This window comes from Chiroxiphia lanceolata, chromosome 13, assembly GCF_009829145.1.
Source record: "Chiroxiphia lanceolata isolate bChiLan1 chromosome 13, bChiLan1.pri, whole genome shotgun sequence".
NCBI lineage: Eukaryota > Metazoa > Chordata > Aves > Passeriformes > Pipridae > Chiroxiphia > Chiroxiphia lanceolata.
Window position 1 is genome coordinate 14,372,811 of NC_045649.1, and position 13,709 is coordinate 14,386,519.

Sequence of the window (13,709 nt, forward strand, 5' to 3'; positions counted from 1 at the left end):
ATTTCTGTACTGTAGTAAGCACAAACACCAAGTCAAGGTGCTTTAATTCCAGCACAGAGTTCAAGGAGAAAATGCAAATATTTTTGCATAGGATTGTGCATCACTTCAAAAGATAATGCAAGTGAGTTAAGCAGTTTTTGGTTACAAATGTGTGTAGCTGATTGTTCTATAGAATAATACATTGGGTCATATTTGTGAGAGATCTATAGGATGGGAGTCACCCCAGCAATTGAGGAGAAATCAGCTCAACCTTAGTCAGAGTTTCTCATTAGATTGCTAGAAAGAAATAGGTCCAAAGCATTGTGACTGGTATAAGGAATGGGAGGAAAAATTCAGAGGGTATGAAAGGAACAGGATCCACATTTTATCTTTGGGACTATAAGAATTATGAGCTAAAGCATCTAAGTGCTCTCTGTTCTAGTCATTGCTATTTTGGTGGGCTCTTCCACTTCCCTAAGAAGATAGTTCTGCAGTACCCCTCATCTGATGGTTTTGCTGTATATCTCCCCGTGTTAAGCTTCAGTTGCAGCTGGGTTTGTGTTTTTTTAGTCATATCACACTTCTGCCTAGCAGCATATGTACAACTTCTTTGCTATTGAGAATATTGCATGGGATACAAAATGTGTCTGGATTCAGGGACTATTTTGAGTAATGCAGAGTAATTAGTGGCTGTTAGGTTCTTGAAACATTTTCTTTAGAACTCTGAGAATATGTAATAAATAGATCCAGATTTCTGCACTCTGTAAATGGGATAATCAATAACACTGTTGTAGTTCCTTTTACAGTTGCAGTAATAACTAAAATGGTTCAGCTGCAGGAATCTGCTTAAGCTGTTTGCGCTGATTTCAAATGTAGCCACCCAGAAGTCCTTAAAAACTCAACATTACTTTTCCTAACAGAACTCAGGAAGGTGCCCTAAAGGACCTGGAAGTCAGTGTCCATTTTGACACTTCCATTTCAGTAAATTGCTTTTCACACCTTTTAAAAGTGACTTGCAAAGGTAGAGCATGAGTAGCACTGCCAACATGTGGCACAGTTCTCCTGCAGCCAAGTCGAAGTGGCAATTCAGTGTTTCTCTGCTGGGGAGGGGGGAAGCAGCTCTGAATGACACCCTAGAGTTGGGAAGTTTGGTTTGGAGGAACAGGCAGAGTTTTCTCCTGTACAGTTTCTTGCACTCTGACAATACATCCTGCTCACCACCAGTCTTCTCCCCTGCCCAGACACCCTGATTTTTGCTCCCAGCCATGGAGCAATGGATTTAAAATTAGCTTGGTATCGAAATGATAAAAATTTCTGTGTTGCTGATGCTGGTATTCCAAGCCCTAAGTGGCAGCAATGATCTTTATACCCATTCCTCAGCCTAGAAAACCTTCATAAATGTTTTATATCTTTAGAAACAGAGTGAAGCTTCAGGTCAAGAAAGTGGTAAGGCCCCAGCCTGGGGTTTAGAGGGATGGGCTCAACATACCTATTTCCTGTGTCACCTTCAGCTACTTAGATTTATCTCAAAAGGTGATTTGACACCAGAGTGAAGAAGATACCTCAATGGTGCATGAGGTCTTTGCTTCACTACCACATTAACAGTATAATATTCCTTTAATCTCTGAATGTGTGGTGGGATTAAATACAGCGAAGATTGAGAGAGGTGCTATGGGCACTGCAAGTGTCTCCAAGATTGAAAAGAAGGAAAAAAACTCTACTTGGAACCCTCTGTTACACAGATTGGTCAGATTAGTCTCCTCAAATGCTAATAGATTAATCCACAGAGAGACAAATAAAAAAGGGCTCTTTCACTGGCTCATGAAAATACTGGGTACTCCTAATGAAAGATCATGATTCTTTAACTACAAACTGTATTTAATGTGGGAGCCTTTAATATACAATACTTACCCTCATGCAATGCAGAATGATCAAAAGGGTCTGAAAATTAATTTTTCATTTCACTCTGAGACAGCAGTACTGTCATTATATGATTACACTTCTTAGTTCCAGAGAAACCTTTGGCTGCTGCATGTTTTAATAAAATGCATCTGCTAAAGTGACCTTTATCCTAAGACCTGAAAATAAGGATTTATAATAATCACAGTGTCCATAATCAGAGCACATTTTAATGTCTTTTCAGGATATGATGGTCCTTAGATGGTTAATATTCTAAACATGACAAAATGATTCATTAATAGCTTACAAAATGCAAGGAAAGATGGCTAAAAAAGACTTGTAGTTTTCTAGCTGAATGAAAACACTGATGTTTTTAATAGTAATGGTATACTTGACCTCTCAAAATAGTCTAAATTTTAATTAAGAATTAATTTTGAACTTCACTGCCTCTTGATGGAAAATGCAAGTATTTTATCTGAAAACTAGCTTGGTATTTTCCCTACTGCTTTCATGATCTCTGTATCAAGGACATATTAAAATGCTGAAGGAAAGTAAAACCCAGAGAAGCTCAGATTTACCAAAGAATAGGCTCTTCCTTTTCACTGCTCTTCTTCTGTAGGCAAAATGAATCTGCTGGGGGAAAAAAAAAATCTCTGATTTAGTGTTTAAGTCTTTTTTTGTTTAATCCTGTTTTTTCTGGAATTGTCTCAGTAACAATGGTGGGGGGTTTTAGTTATTGTATTGGCAGTGTTCTCCACAGCTCGGAAACAGTGGTATTGAAACAGATTTAAAAAGTGATTTAATCTCCCTTTTTATTAATTTGTTCAGCATTATCTTGCGTTCTTTGAGATTAAGCACAAAGCATCTATAACTTTGAGCAGTGTGCTTATGATTCTCCCCAGCCTGAGAAGGGCTTGTGAAATTAAACATGAACAGGTGATAAAAGCTGGGTGTTAGTAACCTTGCTTTTTATGCTGGAACTTTACCAAAATCTTTTCCAGAGCTTTTCCAAGGTTTTATTGTCACTCTGAGTGGTTTATGGCATTGCAGGACGTAACTGGACATCAGGTTTTTTACCACATTAGCTCAGTGATTAAGAATTCAGCCAGAATGGAGGTTCAGTTCTTGTCCAATGGAACTCCCAGGTTGTCCAGTAGTCTCTGACCCTTGATTGGGTCAAGGAGAGCAAGCAGGTGGAAGGATTATGTCAGATTTTACAGCATGGTGGGCATTCACTTCACAGGAAACCAGGCTAGTTTCAGTCCTTCTGCATGAAGTGTTCAGGCATCACTGAGATAATGACTGGAGGTTTCAGTATAACTTTGCCCAACTAAAGGGAAGATTTAAAGTTGTGAATCACTAATGGTGGTAAGTAATTAATCTGCAGAGAGCTGTGACTCAGGTCTTATTTTTAACAGTGTTTTATTGGCTATTCTGTAGCATCCAGTTCTTGTTCTGTGTTGAGCAGTCAGGGTGCACTGCTGTGTTTTGCAGCACCATGACTTTGTGCTGTTATTCTGCCACAGTTTTCTGTGTATGGTGTATTGGTGAGCACTGGGGGACAGGATGCCATGTGCAGCACCTCTTATTACTGCTTTCTGTCTGGAAAGCCAATAGGGATATTTTTAATGTTTTTTAAGAGGGAGAAATGGGCCATGCAATCACTCTTGCAGGCTTTGGTGTTCTTTCAGCTGTTTTTGGTTCTCTGCCCTCCTCTGCAGAAGCACATGGCAGGAGAGGAGGAAGTGTCTGTCCAAAACTTTCAGCCATGATCTGGGAGAAGTGGAGATATTCCTGGGACAGAATAAGACAGTGACTTTCAAGGAAGGAGGAGCCTCTAACAAATCTGGGTATGACAAGGGAGAGTGTTAGAATATTTTTTTAGAGAAGGTCAAGGGAAGATAGGAGTAAGAGCTACCAGTAGTAATCTTCACAGATGTATTGTATTGGGTGCTTATCCCTTAACTGTGTGAGTGCTTAGAACTCCATAAGATTCCCAATTACAGCACAGCATGGCTATGGCTCCATTTGGAGAACCAAACAGTACTTTGGGGAAACATATTTTGTAGGCAGTTCCTGGAATTATGGTTAATTAAGGGAAAGACATAGGTGTGGTATGTGAACTATTCATTGCCATATCCGTGAAAAACTCCCAGCTCCAATATGTACTCTGATAAAACCTGGTGTAATTGGAATTTAATGATTTTTCCCACTTGAATTATTTGTTTCTAACTTTCTTGATCTCCTAAATAGTCCAACTGTTCATTGTAGGCAAGGTCTAAGGCAGGACTGAGTTGATTCGTTTGCTGCATAAATGCATATCTGGCTATGGACAGGAAGATGTATATGTTGTGAATGCAGATGGTTTTCTTTGTGTGTCAGCAGAAGCTTTACCATCAAATCACTTACCAAACTAAAGACTATAGCAGCTCAAATGAAATTCTGAGCCAAAGAACAATAGGTATGAGAAGGGGTAGGGAAGGTGCTTATCTCAAGCAGTGTCAGGTTTTGATTCAAGGAATGCCAAATTTCTCATCCCTATGATTCTGGTTTGTGTCTTTCAGGTTTAGGATTTTTTTTCTGCAGCATTGTCTTGATGGACTGTAACAGCTTTTGTAGTGTTTGAATACTTAGTGCAGCTGTACGAAATGAACTAAACTGCTTGGGAAACAAACAGCTTCAAGAAGATATTCTGAACAGAAGTCACACTTTGTCTGAGATTTTGTGGGGGTTTTTAATGCCTTGTTTACACTTGGGGATAAGGGATCTTAATAATTTTGTTTGCTGCTTCTCCCCCCCCCCCATATATTACAGAAAAATATATGTTAAAGCTGATAGTGTGCTGCAGTCCTGAAGGATCCTTGTCAGTGGGTAGGGTGTGAGAGCAGCACACTGAGCTGCACTTGCTGTATTTGGGGAACATAATGTGCTGTGTAAAGCATTGCTGGTATCTAGTCTTTGCCTGCCTGTCACTCTGCAGTTGAGTCACCTGTTTTGTTCTGCAGTTTTCAAGTCCTGAAAGTATGTTCGTGTACTTACCCTGCTTTAGGGCAGCAGTGCTTTAACAACTCAGAGAGAAAGTAGGACCCCTCCACCCGAAGTAGAGAACAGACAGATGGTGCCTGCCCTGAAGAGCTCACAGTCTGTTTCCCAAGCCTGCACTAGTATTTCCAGAACACTTAAAAGCAATACTTGGTCACACTATTTAGCAAGCAGTGCCTCCTGCCAGCAGTTCTGCCAGTTCCCCTGTCCAGGGGGCAGGCAGCTGTGGTGGGCTTGCTCAGCCTGCCCAAATCTGGCTGTCTGGAGCTGTGCCATGAGGAGCAGCTGCCCCCAGCTCTTCCTTCTGCTCTCAGCTGTGCTTCCCTGAACAGCAGCGCTCGGAGCACCTGGGGACGACTCATCCCCCTTGTGTCCCTCAGGCCTTAGTGAGGACGAGGGCAGGGTTTGCCCTCAGCGCCTGGTTTCTGCAGGAATCAGTTTCTGTGGACCTTGAAGTCATTCAGCTTGAGGGTATTTAAGCTTTCCTAATCTAACTAATCCATAATATCAAAACAAAAAGGAACTTCTTTCCTTTATGCAATAAATATTATAAGTCCATTTGAAGTCATAGGGAATTAAACATCTTTTGGGGCTACGAACCAAGGTACTCACATGTCACAAAATAGGAGAGAACAGTAGGGATTACATTTCACTTCCTTCGTACACAACATTTTGCTCTCCTTTCTGTCTCTTAGAAGAACATATTGATAATTTCAAAACTACTTGTGTTTTGTTATTGTACCATCGTTAATTTGTGTTTTGTTGTTTGTGGAAAAGAAAAATACTGCCTTGGCTTGGGCTTGATGTTCACATCCTGTACTGTTTCAGCCTATGACAGGAGCTGCAGATGGTGCTAGACTTTAGTTCCCCTGCTTTGCTTTTAATTGCTAAAAGTCTACTATAGAAACAGTTAACAAAAATGTAAAACACCAGAAACCTCCAGAAGCTCCATCCAGTGCTAATGGATGGATTAGTCTGTTACTTGCTTGATTAGTTATGTTAAACAACATGAGCTTTGGTGTTAAAAAAATATCACTTAATTGTAGTAAATAATGAGAATTTTAATTGAATTTGTGACCTTTTGTCTCCTGGCAGAAATACTAAATTGGGCCAAGTTTGCTTCATACCTGCTAAATCAGTGCTGATCAATGACTGGCAATGACCAGACAGAATAATGTATTTGTACCTCTTAAAAACTCTAGAGGAAGGAATGACAATTCAAACATGCTTGGAGGATCTGAGAAAGGATGTGAACATTCTCTGCTGTGGAGAAAAGTGGAAAGTGCTTGAAACCAAAAGTGGGGAAGTGCTCATGCAAAAAGTAGGTGTTGCTCGTGCAGATACAGAGTGGCCAATAAAGATAATTCTGAGCCCAAACTGGTTAGTTAGAGCTTGCATTCAGGAGCTCTTCTTGAGCTAAAGAGGTGGGGGGACATGTGGAACTTGGATTTGTTGCCATTGTTTTCTGAAACTTGATTTAGAAGACTAGACTGAAAAAGTGGTGAAGACTATGGAAAGTCTTGGAAGAAGCCAGAATCTTTGTTATGCAATTGTACAAATGCATGTTCCCAGAGCATCAGGTACCAAAAACTGATGAATTTAAAAAGATTCTGTCCAGTGGCCAAGCTGTTCTAGGGCTGTGCAGTACTGGCTTCCCATCTTGCACATTTCTTGCTGTCTGAGATCAAGGAGTGTACTTCCTCTTTAAAGAGGTAATGGCATTAAATACATGTATTCACACACAGAATAATAAAATATAGCCAAAATATGAAAACACTGGCTTACAGGGGGTCCAGAACGTATTTGTAAGTAGTTTGCATGAAAAGATGTACTGTTTGGATATATATGTTCTGATCACATAAGTGAGGAGAAAACTTTGCCCTTAGTTTCTCTTCCTATCTCCCTTTCCCCCCCCACTTACAGATGTAGCACACACTTATCAGCTCACACTCAGCCTATGAGTCTTTGCATTTGCTCACCTTCTCTGTAAAGTGTTACTTGATTTCTATCTAAATAAAAGCCAAGTGTTCCCATCTGCAGAGGAAGAAAAGGCAGAAACAACCCCCAAAACAAACCAACCGACTTAGTTTCCTTAGGCAGCTACTAATTGCAAGTGTGAGGGATTGCTTTGTGGGATGGAGCAGAGTGATGCAAGTTCCTCTTGCCTCAGACCCCTGTGCCAAAGAACTATTTCCAGCCCAGCAGGGAATGCAGAAAGGAAGTGTGGGGAACTCAACCCTGCTGTGCTCAGAAATGATGGGCTGCTTGGAGAGGAGACCTCCAAACCAAATGAAGAACCTAGACTGGGAGCTACCCCCTGCCATGGGAGGATTAGCACTATCCCTGTGAGGAGTCTGAGCTGTTCTGCAGCCATTGCTATAGTAACAGGCTGTATGGATCTTCTTTGCTATAATTAATTTGGGAAAATTATCTTCCTGTGATAAAAGCAGGACCATCAAGCACGTACCTAAATAGGTTTGGGGATTGTTTCCCTTACACTAAAACCACTGAACTGGCTGCAGTAGACACCAGTGGATGTACAGCTATGCTACTGGGAGCCCTAAGCAATTGGAACAGCTACAGTCACAATCACTTGGTTTAATACAGAGCTCCCCAAGTTTCCCATGTTCTCCTATTATTAATAAAATCTAAAGTATTAAAAAAAAAGAAAACTAACAATGGAACACCACCACCACCAAAAAAATCCAACTAAAACCAAAACCCCAAACCAATCAAACAAAATCCCTGTTGTCCTTGGATGTCTTTGGCAGAATCTGCATAATGTATCCTGTGTCTGGGGTAGTTATTTTCGGGAAGCAATGGAGAAAGCCAAGGAAGAACTGATAATTCTTGCTGCAAAAAAGACTTTGAGAAAGATGTTATGAAACATTTCATGGCAGTTGCAGATTGGGGGCATGCTGGAACTGCTCCTACTTTAGTTAAATGCCTCAGGCAGAAATTTGTTTGCCTGGACAAACTGAACATTAGAGGAGAAAAAGCTATCAGCAATCCACTAGCAATGTATGAAGCACTAGGAATGAATATGTCAAAGCTGACTTGTAATGAATCTACCGTGGTGCCCACGATATCTCTTTAGATATGCCTGGTCTTGTCTGTGGTAGGAATAAACTTTTTGATGAGTATAATGAATGCCTGTGAATAAGTAAAGGCCTCATGTTGCACAGGAAATGCAGCAACAAGAAATAAATAGCTATTTCAGTCTGGTGAGATTTAACAGCTTAAGATGCAATCAGCAATTGGATGTCATTGGACCTGGGATCTGTGCACATTAAGGCAGGATCAAAGAAGCAATCCAGAAGAGTGGCAGAAGGCAGTGGAAATGGTTACACATTTTTAAGCTTGAGCATATGAGCCCCCAGTTTTATCCTGGGACCCCACGTTGGTAGCTTCTGTTTAAATGCAAAACTGAATGAGATTTTCTTCTGAAAAGATCACTGTGTTCATATTGTGAAATAGATCCAGTTTCTACTGCAGTATGAATGCATTTATGATTTATTTAGCATTTGCACTGTGATTGCATACAGGTTGAGCCCCACTTTTACACTGAGGGAGTGATAATTTCGTCTAAAAAGGATGGTGAGAAGGCAAGAAAAGCAAGCAAGATGGCATAAACTGCAGAAAGAAACAATGCTACCAGTTGGAAAGGTTGTCATGTGTTTTTAAGAAAGGTTTGGACCAGGTTTTGCACCTGTATTTCATGTGAGCAGTTTGTTCAGACCAGCTGGTGAAAGCTGCTGTAAAACTATAATTTTCTGTTGTTCACAAGTTGTTGTGACTTTTATACTGCACCTAATGAGGTTGTTGATACTGACGTGCAAGGTCAGGCATAAAACTTGGACCAGTTCTTGTTAAGGGAAGCTGCAAGTGGATTATTAGAAAAAGGCTTAAAAGGAAAACAAGAAGTCTAAACCTCAAAATACTGCTATTCCTATAAAAACTCATAATTTCCTCTGGGCAAGACGTCAAGTTACAGAACCACAGTATTATACTATTGATAAACAATTAGAATAAATCAAATATTATCCTTTTGGTTTGTTTTATATTGCTTTATAATTAACTAATGTGCTTTCCTGAAAACAGTTTTATCTTGTCTTAATGACTTTGGCTACAAAATGAGATCACCAGCTAAAAGACTGCCTAACCACAAGGACCTTTAATGATCTTTTAGGAAGTGGTGCATTACCTTAGACTGAAAAATTTTGCTGCTGTACTATCTGGTGCACAGTAACATTTACATATATCTCTGAATGTTCATATTGCATAAGAATCATGATAATGAAATTCCACATCCAACTATTCATTTCTGTGTTGTCAGTACTTCGTGACAGTTTCAGGAACAGGTTTTTGTTTTCTTTTTTTTTTTTTTTGTAAATTTCTTTTTAATAACCTGGTTCAGCAGTCTACTGAGAAGGCATTTAAGTCCCACTGAGGTGGATGCTGAAGCTCCATAAATGTGATATATATTGGCTGAGGATTTGTCCCCATGACACTTAAGATATAGTTAGATGCTTTCCTGAATTGAGACCATGGAGGATTACATCTCGTTAAGGTGGTGAAGACTCCATAAAATATTTCAAGGGGGTTAAAGTGAGGGTAGGGTTGGTGGTGACTGTTCTTAATAATTTAGGGGAAAAATAGAAGCACACAGAAACAGACTTAGCCTTTTAATAATTAAACTTGTATCACAGGAGATGTTTGAAACCATTAGTAAATCTTTTCTCCCCACTGGAGAAATTCAGTGGTCTATAAACAATTACAATTCAGACTCATCATTTAATTTAATAGCCTGTAGCATTGTTGTTGAGTTTGTTCACTCTGGAAAGTGTACTTTTAATTAACTCATGTAGTACCTTATTGGGTTTTGTTACAAATAAACATAGAAGCTAGAGGTCACCAAATGCAGTCCATTCTACTGTAATGTGTGTGTTTGTTAATTAAACTTATCCTGCCATGTTTTCTTCACTAAAACTGGATCCTGACAGCAGTTCATTTACTGTATTTCCATAGCTGAGTGTTTTTATATGGTAAATAATAATGCAGGAATATTTGAGGGGAGAAAAAAAATCAACAAATCAACAACAGACTTATACAGCTTACACCAACAAAAACATTTCACTCAGTTTTTGGGAAATATATTTGATTAGATCTTAATGTTTCTATGAAATGTGGGAAGTGAAAACTTGTTTATTGGGTTGTCAGCAATGGGATGTTTCCTGTTGCCTCTTTGGATTTCAGGTGTGCCCTGTTTACGTGCTCTGTCCCTCAGAAGAATGACATATGACACAAGGACCGTGAGGCTTTCCTGTGCACCTTCCTCATGCCCATGAAGCTTATTTGATCTCAGATTATTTGGAATTCCTGGAAGCTTTCAGCTGAGAAAGTTTCCGGGAATTCCCTGGAAAAAGTGGAATTTTAAAGTTTGACCTGTTGTCCTTAGGAAGCAAATAGTGTTCTATATGTAAGAACTTTGTGTGGTGTAAGTTTTCATAAGGAGGTTACTTCACAAGTGACTTACAAGTAATATTCAGCAGTAAAAAAAAAAATGAAGAGCTTCCTTTCAAGGAAGTCTCTGTGTTCTGAGGGTGTTTGGTTGCTGATGGTGGCAGGAATATTCAGGAGATGTGTCTACGATCCTGCTGACAAACCTTTTCATCCTCTGAATGTTTTGATAAGAACTGAGATTAATTATTTCAGTCTAAAATAATTTAACTTTTATTCTAAAAAAGTCTTGAAACAGAATCTGGCAGGGAAAGTAATGCCTTTGCTTTCGACAGTCTTGTAAGACTCTGCTAACTATTCTTTAAGCAATGTATTCCTTTTCATGTCTGTTGAACAGATGCAGCAAGATGTCTGCATGATTTATAGGCTACTTGCCTGACAATTCCGGGATAGTTAGTTGGTTTTATACATTGTCATCGTACCAATTTATGAGTATATTATCAGTTGCTGAAGTCTCTGTTCTCTTTGGATCTTAATGTTGTGAACTTTCTGAAATTACTAAAAGGAATAAGATGCTGAAGGAAGCTGGAGAGTAGCATTGTCTAAACTGTCAGGCTGACATGGTTCTATTTCCAAAAGCAGCTTAGCTTGCTTAGGTGTCGGGAGACAAATAGTTTTCTGAAATCAGGTTTCTGAACACCTAAATCATTCTTGACAGAGTTTAAAACTTCTGCATTTTGAATGCACATAAGTCCCCCCTTCCTTGCATTTGGAGTAAGTCTAGCTCTTTGAACTAATCCATGTAAAATGTCTTTGAGTGCAATAGAACTTATTTTCTTATGTAATTAGGTATGTAAGCAAATATTATGAAGACCAAAGTCTAACATGCCACATGCAGCACAGAAATGTGCTGTTTCTTTGGCTGTGAGGTTACCTCATGAATTTTCGTACATGTAGCATTTAATTGTAGTTAATATAAATGTAATAATAATGTCTGAAGTATGCAGTGTTTGCTGAGGTGACTTCTACTGAGCATGACAGGAGGTTTGATAGTCCAACCCTATCCTTTTTAAGGGTAAGAGGATGACCACTGCTTTATACCCTGCTCAGTTACCCTCAATATTTGTAAACTGCAGATTACTTAACGCAGACACCTTCCCCAAACTCTCAGTAATTTATTACACCACGTACAGCACTTCCAAGCACAGCATTAGTATTACACTTGGTACAGCTTGGAGAATCTTACAGCTACTTTTGCTCTGCAGACACCCCAACCACGTTGGTTCTGTGGCAGTTCTGTGCAGAGCCACTTGTGTGGCTGTCCTGCACCCTTCCCAACCTGATGGAGTACAGGAGTGTCTAATATGTGTGCACAGGGAACAAAATTAGTAGTATTTGAGATATAACTGTTCTTAAATGTAGAAGTGGTAATTGGAATGGAGATTATTTCTTGCTGATATAGTCACAACATTCTTTATAGAAGTGGCTGAAGGAGGAGTAGGAAATTATGGCAAGCACAGAGCTGAACTGTTCTGGCTCAGCATTTAAAATAAGTCAACAAATGCACAAATTACCCTGGCAGTGCAGTGAGTTCTGCAGCATTAAAATATTTGAAAGTCTTGTTTATCCTTGGGTTGACCAAGCTAATGTATTTGTGTAATATGAGTTTTTAACTGTTTGCATATAATATTCTACAATGGGCTTTCAGTTATATTTATTTTGCAAAGCACAAAGAAGTGGACAGGCTTATCAGCTGTTGTAACTGGGCTCTGGCTGCTGAAGGTTTTTGAAGTCCTTGGTGTTTTGCACTGTTCAGTCCCGGTAGCCCCAGGGTTGTCTGTGATCTGAAGCAGGGGCTGTGACCCTGTGCTTTTCAGCATCCCAGGGCTGCCTCCACTCTGAGATGTGGACCCTGGAATCGTGCCAGGGCAGGAGGCAACTCGGCTGTGCAGCTCCCTGGGGCAGCACTGGAGGGCAGGTGCATGCCACTGGCATCTCCAGAGTCTTGTTTGGGAAATGTCCTAAAGAAGTGGAAAAGCGAAGCTTGGAGCGTGTGCTGGGAAAAAGAGGGAAAGCAGAGAAAGGAAGAGCCCATTTGTTTATGCTCTTATGTGTGTATTTGCATATTGCATGTCTTGCTCTCTCCTTGCTGCTGTTAATGTGTCCATACTGGGTGGCAATAAGGAAACCAGTTTGATGATTGTATAGCACGGTACTTAAGGTTTTATCGCTGAAAAGGTAAAACTGGGCTACGCACCTGCTGTTAAACCTCAATCTTGCCTTTAAACCTTTCAGCTGATGTCAAACCTCAAGGGTGATTCTATATAATCAAAAGTTTTTTCCAAGAAAAACAAATCTTTTCCTTATTGAGGATGAAAATGGGAATGTCCTTTCCATACTACAGGCTGAATCAACTATGCAAATTGCTAAAACAAGCATTTCACTCTCAAACACTGAAAGAGGGCACACTGGTAAGAGATCAGGGCTGTGTTCCAGGCAGGGCCAGTCAGCTCACAATCATATCACAAGCTATCAGAGCAGGACCTACATTTTGAGTTAATGGTGATCTTGCTTAAGAAAATAAAATGGACAACATCCTAAATTCTATCCTGGCTTACAGCTAATTGGAAAACCTGTACACTACATTTTCTGTTTTCCTCCTCTCTTGGGAGGAAATTGGGGTCTTGAGTTAACCTTATTCCATATACATATGCCCGTGTTATCACAGGTTATTCAGTAACATGGACAAGTCTATGTTTTTTTTGATTTCCAAAAAAATAAAAATCACTTTTTGTCTTCAGTAGCTGGAAAACATCAGGACAGAATGCTGACAGAGGCAGGAAAAAGTAGAATGTGTCTATATTTATGTATAGTTTTATTCCAGAAAAATGTTATTCTCACTCTTCTCATTTAATTGTCATTCTTCAAAGCATTGTAACTCATAGCTTAGTGAGCACAAGTCACATAATATTTCACCCTTGATGACCTATTTCACCCTTGATGAACCGTCCTATCTAAAGAGTATGGAAGGTTTTTTACATCTGTGATGTATAATCACAGCTGCATGCTGAGCTGGGAAAGAATAATAAAGACTCCCTCCCTCTGGGAAGGCAATGGAGCCTCAAGGAAACCCCAGCTCCATGGGAATGAGCTATATCTGTTATTTTACTGTAATTTGACTGGCATTTCACTCCAGCCCCACCAGCCCTGGTCTGCTGGATTAGGAGGGATCTCCAAGCAAGACAGGAGGCTGATATTTTCTGTACTTGATCTTTCACTAATATGCAAGTGAACTACTCAGATTTGATTGAAGCATAAAATATTCTGGC